Raw genomic sequence first — 7,072 nt, forward strand, 5'->3', positions numbered from 1 at the left:
GTTCTGCTCAAGTTCCGCCTCGTGGCGACGGCGAATCCATGAAAAAGCTCATCCTTGATCTTTTTTTTCTGGACGAAACCCTTCATATTGCAGAAGAGGGGGGCAGTGGGCCAGCAGGCTGCCCACGAGCCCCCTTGGTGCGGCCAGGGAGGGTGGGCGCGCCAAGCAGGCTTGTGGCCACCTGCTGGCGCCCCTCTAGCGCTTCTTCGGCCTAGTATTTTTTATAAATCCGGAAAAAATCCTCGTTGATTTTTACGGACTTTGGAGTTGCACAGAATAGGTATATCAACTTTGCTCCCTTTTCAGGCCAGAATTCCAGTTGCCGGCATTCTCCCTCTTCATTTAAACCTTGCAAAATAAGAGAGAAAAGGCATAAGTTGTTGGAATTATGCCCTAGATGCAATAATAAATATAGTTATTATTATAATTCATGTATCAAGATAATATTTTATTATCCATGCTATAATTGTATTGAATGAAGACTTATATACATGTGTGGATACATAAACAAAACAATGTCGCTAGCAAGCCTCTAGTTGGCTAGCGAGTTGATCAAAGATAGTCAGGGTCTTCTGACTATGTACAAGGTGTTGTTGCTTGATAACTGGATCACGTCATTAGGAGAAACACGTGATGGACTAGACCCAAACTAATAGACGTAGCATGTTGATCGTGTCATTTTGTTGCTACTGTTTTCTGCGTGTCAAGTATTTGTTCCTATGACCATGAGATCATATAACTCACTGACACCGGAGGAATGCTTTGTGTGTGTCAAACGTTGCAACGTAACTGGGTGACTATAAAGATGCTCTACAGGTATCTCCTAAGGTGTTCGTTGAGTTAGTATGGATCGAGACTGGGATTTGTCACTCCGTGTGACGGAGAGGTATCTCGGGGCCCACTCGGTAATACAACATCACACACAAGCCTTGCAAGCAATGTAACTTAGTGTAAGTTGTGGGATCTTGTATTATGGAACGAGTAAAGAGACTTGCCGGTAAACGATATTGAAATAGGTATGCGGATACTGACGATCGAATATCGGGCAAGTAACATACCGAAGGACAAAGGGAATGACATACGGGGTTATATGAATCCTTGGCACGAAGGTTCAAACGATAAGATCTTCGTAGAATATGTGGGATCCAATATGGGCATCCAGGTCCCGCTATTGGATATTGACCGAGGAGTCACTCGGGTCATGTCTACATAGTTCTCGAACCCGCAGGGTCTGCACACTTAAGGTTCGACATTGTTTTATGCGTATTTGAGTTATATGGTTGGTTACCGAATGTTGTTCGGAGTCCTGGATGAGATCACGGACGTCACGAGGGTTTCCGTAATGGTCCGGAAACGAAGATTGATATATAGGATGACCTCATTTGATTACCGGAAGGTTTTCGGAGTTACCGGGAATGTACCGGGAATGACGAATGGGTTCCGGGTATTCACCGGGGGGGGGCAGCCCACCCCGGGGAAGCCCATAGGCCTTGGGGGTGGCGCACCAGCCCTTGGTGGGCTGGTGGGACAGCCCAAGAAGGCCCTATGCGCCATAGATAGAAAATCAAAGAGAAAAGAAAAAAAAAGAGGTGGGAAAGAAGAGAAGGACTCCACCTTCCAATCCTAGTTGGACTAGGATTGGAGGAGGACTCCTCCTCCCCTTGGTGCGCAGCCCTTGGGGCTCCTTGAGCCTCAAGGCAAGCCTCCCCTCCCTCCTCCTATATATATGGAGCTATTAGGGATGATTTGAGACAACTTTTTCAAGGCAGCCCGACCACATACCTCCACAGTTTTACCTCTAGATCGCGTTTCTACGGAGCTCAGGCGGAGCCCTGCTGAGATTAGATCACCACCAACCTCCGGAGCGCCGTCACACTGTCGGAGAACTCATCTACCTCTCCGTCTCTCTTGTTGGTTCAAGAAGGCCGAGATCATCGTCGAGCTGTACGTGTGGTGAACGCGGAGGTGCCGTCCGTTCGGCACTAGATCGTGGGACGGATCGCGGGACGGTTCGTGGGACAGTTCGCGGGGCGGATCGAGGGACGTGAGGATGTTCCACTACATCAACCGCGTTCACTAACGCTTCTGCTGTGCGACCTACAAGGGTACGTAGATCGAAAATCCCCTCTCGTAGATGGACATCACCATGATAGGTCTTCGTGCGCGTAGGAAATTTTTTGTTTCCCATGCGACGTTCCCCAACATAATTATTGTACCGTGAAGTGAAATAACAGCCCAAGAAGCGATAAATATCAACATGAAAACACGATGCAAAATGGATGTATCAACTCCCCCAAGCTTAGATCTCGCTTGTCCTCAAGTGAAAGCCTAGCTCAATAAATATGTCCACATGTTTAGGGAGAGAGGTGTCGAGAAAACAAGATACGAACATGCATGCATCATGATCATGATCAGAACAGCAATACCAACATATAATCTCTCATGCTAAAGTGATAATTCCTTCACAAAGTAAAGCATGGATCAAGAACCTTACCGAGAAGTAACAACCGATAGCCTTTAGTCATTGAAGCAATTGCAATTTATCACGACATCACAAAGAGTCAAATAAGAGCTTGTAAAGCAAATCCACATACTCAATCATTCTTTCGTTCTCTACAATTTCTACAACTCACGTGGTACTCATGAGATCAAAGTTTCAGCTGGACACAGAGAAAGATAGGGGCTTATAGTTTCGCCTCCCAACTGCTTACCTCAAAGGTAATGTCAACAATAATAATTCATGAATACTTACTTCCAAGTTGACATATGAATATATATCTTTCCCAAGCATATGACGTTAGCCAAGATAAAGGCGAAATAAGGAATTGGTGAAGATCACCATGACTCTTTCAAGGGCAAAAAGTAAAGGTACAAGATAGGCCCTTCGCAGAGGGAAGCACAGGTTGTCATGCGCTTTTGAGGTTTGGATGCGTGTCCTCTTAGTGCGGAGGAACGTCACTTTATATTGCCTCCTGTGATAAAGAACTTTATTATGTAGTCTGCCGCTTTTATATCTTCCTCATCACAGGTTCGTACAAAGCTTATTTTCAACACAATAATAGATCATACATATTAGGGAGAAATTTTTATTGCTTGCACCGATGACAACTTACTTGAGGGATCTTATTCAATCCATAGGTAGGTATGGTGGACACTCATGGCAAAACTGGGTTGAAGGTTTGGCTAATATGAGGTGGAAGCCATCGTCACATGCTAAGGGATCTCTAATCATATAACATTGTTCGGAACCAAGCAAACACAATTCATTATGTTGTTTTCCTTGTCCAACATCTACTTCTAGGCATGTAATAGTTTAGTGAGTGTTCACAATCATAGATGGTGTCAGAGATGATATATTTATATGTGAACCTCTCCTTCTTTATCACTTCCTATTAATTGCAACCATGACCAAGGTCTACGTTTGCCTACCCTCAACAAGTTTCAATCCTCATTCTTTTTATATGTGAAGCCATCACTTCCCATAAGATCATTACATGATCTTTCATGCTTTTGTTCTTTTCTCACTCTTTTGATCATGGCAAGCGGCAAAGCCCATCAACTAAGACACTCTTTATTATATGGCTCACGAGCTCGAATACATGAGGGGTGACACAAAGAAAAACTCAAGACTAAAACACTAATACTCTTATTCTACTAGAGAAAAGAGGAAACAGAAAAGGAAAACTAAAACAAAGGTAAAGGCAAAAGATGTGATGGTGATACGATACCGGGGCAACTCCCCCAAGCTTGGCACAAGCCAAGGGGATTGCCCATACCCATGTTTAGTTGTCTTCCTTTGGAGGTGATGGTGGTGGAGTTGTTGCAACATGGGCTTGATCCTCCGTCTTCCAAGGCATAGGTGCTCCATCATGGAAAGATGAACGAGTCTACGGAATCCTCAAATCTGCAGCCAACCGTATTGATTTAAATCTATACTCATACTCACAGTTTTGGTTCTGCAGGTCATAGATTTCAGCCTGGAGTTGATCAATCCTGTCATAGAGCCTGGAGAGGTGCTTCCCAATGTCATTGGCGTCAATCCTGTGTTTGTTGGTGAACTCCATGATCATCATGTGGTTGGCATTGAGTCCACGCTCCACCATCCCTTGGCACTTGAAAACTTGTTGCTCCATTGCTTCGAGCCTCGTCTCCACGATTCCGGTCTTCATGGGCCCCTCAACATCACGGATGTGCAACATCCCCTCACGCATCTCGATAGATTGAGGGTGTTGTAGCACTCCCGTGGGGTAGGGATTGATGAACTTCTCGAAGATCTTATCCTTCGGAGCTTTTGGGGAAGTCACAGCGATCAAGATCTGCAAGAGAAACAGGCTCGAAATGAAAAATAGAGGAAATCTGCGTGATACGAGGGTCAGACCAAACGGAGAATATATAATGATTTTTTCCAGATCAGAAGGAGTACTCCACATGAAAACAGAGTCCGGGAGGCGCACGAGGTGGCCACAAGCCCTCCCAGTGCGGCCAGGGGGTGGGCCCGCGTCGGGCAGGCTTGTCGCCTCCTCGCGCACTTTCCGGACTACTTCCAATTTTTGTATTTTTTTCAAATATTCCAAAACGGAGAAAATTTCCTACTAGAAAAGTTTTGGACTCTGTTTTCTTACCGAATCACATACCTCTTCGTTTTCGGAGTCTGAAACAGGCTGATAAATATCCCTTAGGTATTCTTCCGTTGTTATGGTATTGATAATATTGCTTTCAACATTTATGGGAGTACCTGAGATATAATGCTTGATTCTCTGCCCATTTACAACTCTCAGACAATTACCTTCCGTGTTGTTGATCTTGATAGCACCAGAACGATATACTTCCTCAACAACATAGGGACCTTCCCATTTAGAGAGAAGCTTGCCTGCAAAGAATCTTAAACGAGAGTTATATAGCAAGACATAATCACCTACATTGAACTCACGCTTTTGTATCCTCTTATCATGCCACCTCTTAACCTTCTCTTTGAACAACTTGGCATTCTCATATGCGTGACTTCTCCATTCATCAAGCGAGCTAATGTCAAATAACCTCTTCTCACCGGCAAGTTTGAAATCAAAGTTGAGCTCTTTTATTGCCCAATAAGCTTTATGTTCTAGCTCAAGAGGTAAATGACATGCTTTACCGTACACCATTTTGTACGGAGACATGCCCATGGGATTCTTATAGGCAGTTCTATAAGCCCACAGTTAATCATCGAGCTTCTTAGACCAACTCTCTCTAGACCTATTGACAGTCTTTTGCAGAATTAGTTTAATCTCTCTATTGCTTAGCTCTACTTGACCACTGGACTGAGGGTGGTAGGGAGACGCAATTCTATGGTTGACATCGTACTTAGCAAGCGTTTTACGGAAAACACCATGAATGAAATGTGAACCACCGTCGGTCATTAGATATCTAGGGACTCCAAATCTAGGGAAAATAACTTCTTTAAGCATCCTGATAGAAGTGTTGTGATCAGCACTACTTGTGGGGATAGCTTCTACCCACTTAGTGACGTAATCAACATCAACTAGGATATGAGTATACCCATTGGATTTGGGAAAAGGTCCCATATAATCAAAGCCCCAAACATCAAATGGTTCAATGACAAGTGAATAGTTCATAGGCATTCCCCGACGTTTGCTAATATTACCTTTTCTTTGACATTCGTCACAAGACAAGACAAACTTACGGGCATCCTTGAAGAGAGTGGACCAATAGAAACCTGATTGCAATACCTTGTGTGCAGTTCTATCTCCCGCATGGTGTCCTCCGTAGGCCTCGGAGTGACACTTCTGTAGGATCTGTCCCTGTTCATGTTCAGGTACACAACGTCTAATAACACCATCTACTCCTTCCTTATAAAGGTGAGGGTCATCCCAAAATTAGTGTCTCAAGTCAAAGAACAATTTCTTCTTTTGCTGGTACGTGAAACTAGGTGGTATGTATTTGGCAACGATATAGTTTGCATAATCCGCATACCACGGGGCACTACGTGAAGCATTGATGACATTCAGTTGCTCATCGGGAAAGCTATCATCAATAGGTTGTGGATCATCAAGAACGTTCTCCAACCTAGACAAGTTATCTGCTACTCGGTTATCAGCACCCTTCCTGTCAACAACGTGCAAATCAAATTCTTGTAGCAAGAGAACCCATCTCATAAGTCTAGGTTTAGCGTCCTTCTTCTCCAAGAGGTACTTAACATCAACATGATCAGTGTGAATAGTGACTTTGGAATCAACTATGTAAGACCTGAACATTTCACATGCAAACACGACTGCTAAAAATTCCTTCTCCGTTAGTAGCATAGTTTCTCTGGGCACTGTCTAGAGTTTTACTAGCGTAGTGAATGACATTCAACTTCTTATCAACTCTTTGCCCTAGAACAGCACCAACAGCATAATCGCTAGCATCACACATGATCTCAAAAGGTAGGTTCCAATCAGGTGGTTGAACAATAGGTGGAGTTATCAAAGCCCTCTTAAGTATTTCGAAGGCTTCCTCACAATCATCGTCAAAAACAAAAGGAATATCCTTTTGCAAGATATTGGTAAGAGGCCTAGAAATCTTAGAGAAGTCTTTAATGAACCTTCTATAGAAACCAGCATGACCAAGGAAACTTCTTATACCTTTGATATCTGTGGGGTATGGCATTTTCTCGATTGCATCAACCTTAGCCTTATCGACTTCAATACCTCTTTCAGAAATTTTATGTCCTAAGACGATGCCTTCATTAACCATAAAGTGGCACTTCTCCCGATTCAAGACAAGATTGGTGTATTTACATCTCTGCAAGACTCAATCAAGGTTGCTGAGGCAATCATCAAAGGAAGACCCATGAACGGAGAAGTCATCCATGGAAACCTTGACAATCTTTTCACAAAAGTCAGAGAATATAGCCATCATACATCTTTGAAAGGTGGCGGGTGCATTGCATAAGCCAAAAGGCATACGTCTATAAGCAAAGGTACCGAAAGGGCAGGTGAAAGTGGTTTTCTCCTGATCAGATTGTGCAACTGGCATTTGGGAGAAACCAGAATAACCGTCTAGAAAGCAGAAGTGTGTGTGTTTAGACAGTCTT

This window comes from Hordeum vulgare, chromosome 6H, assembly GCF_904849725.1.
Source record: "Hordeum vulgare subsp. vulgare chromosome 6H, MorexV3_pseudomolecules_assembly, whole genome shotgun sequence".
Taxonomy (NCBI): Eukaryota; Viridiplantae; Streptophyta; class Magnoliopsida; order Poales; family Poaceae; genus Hordeum; species Hordeum vulgare.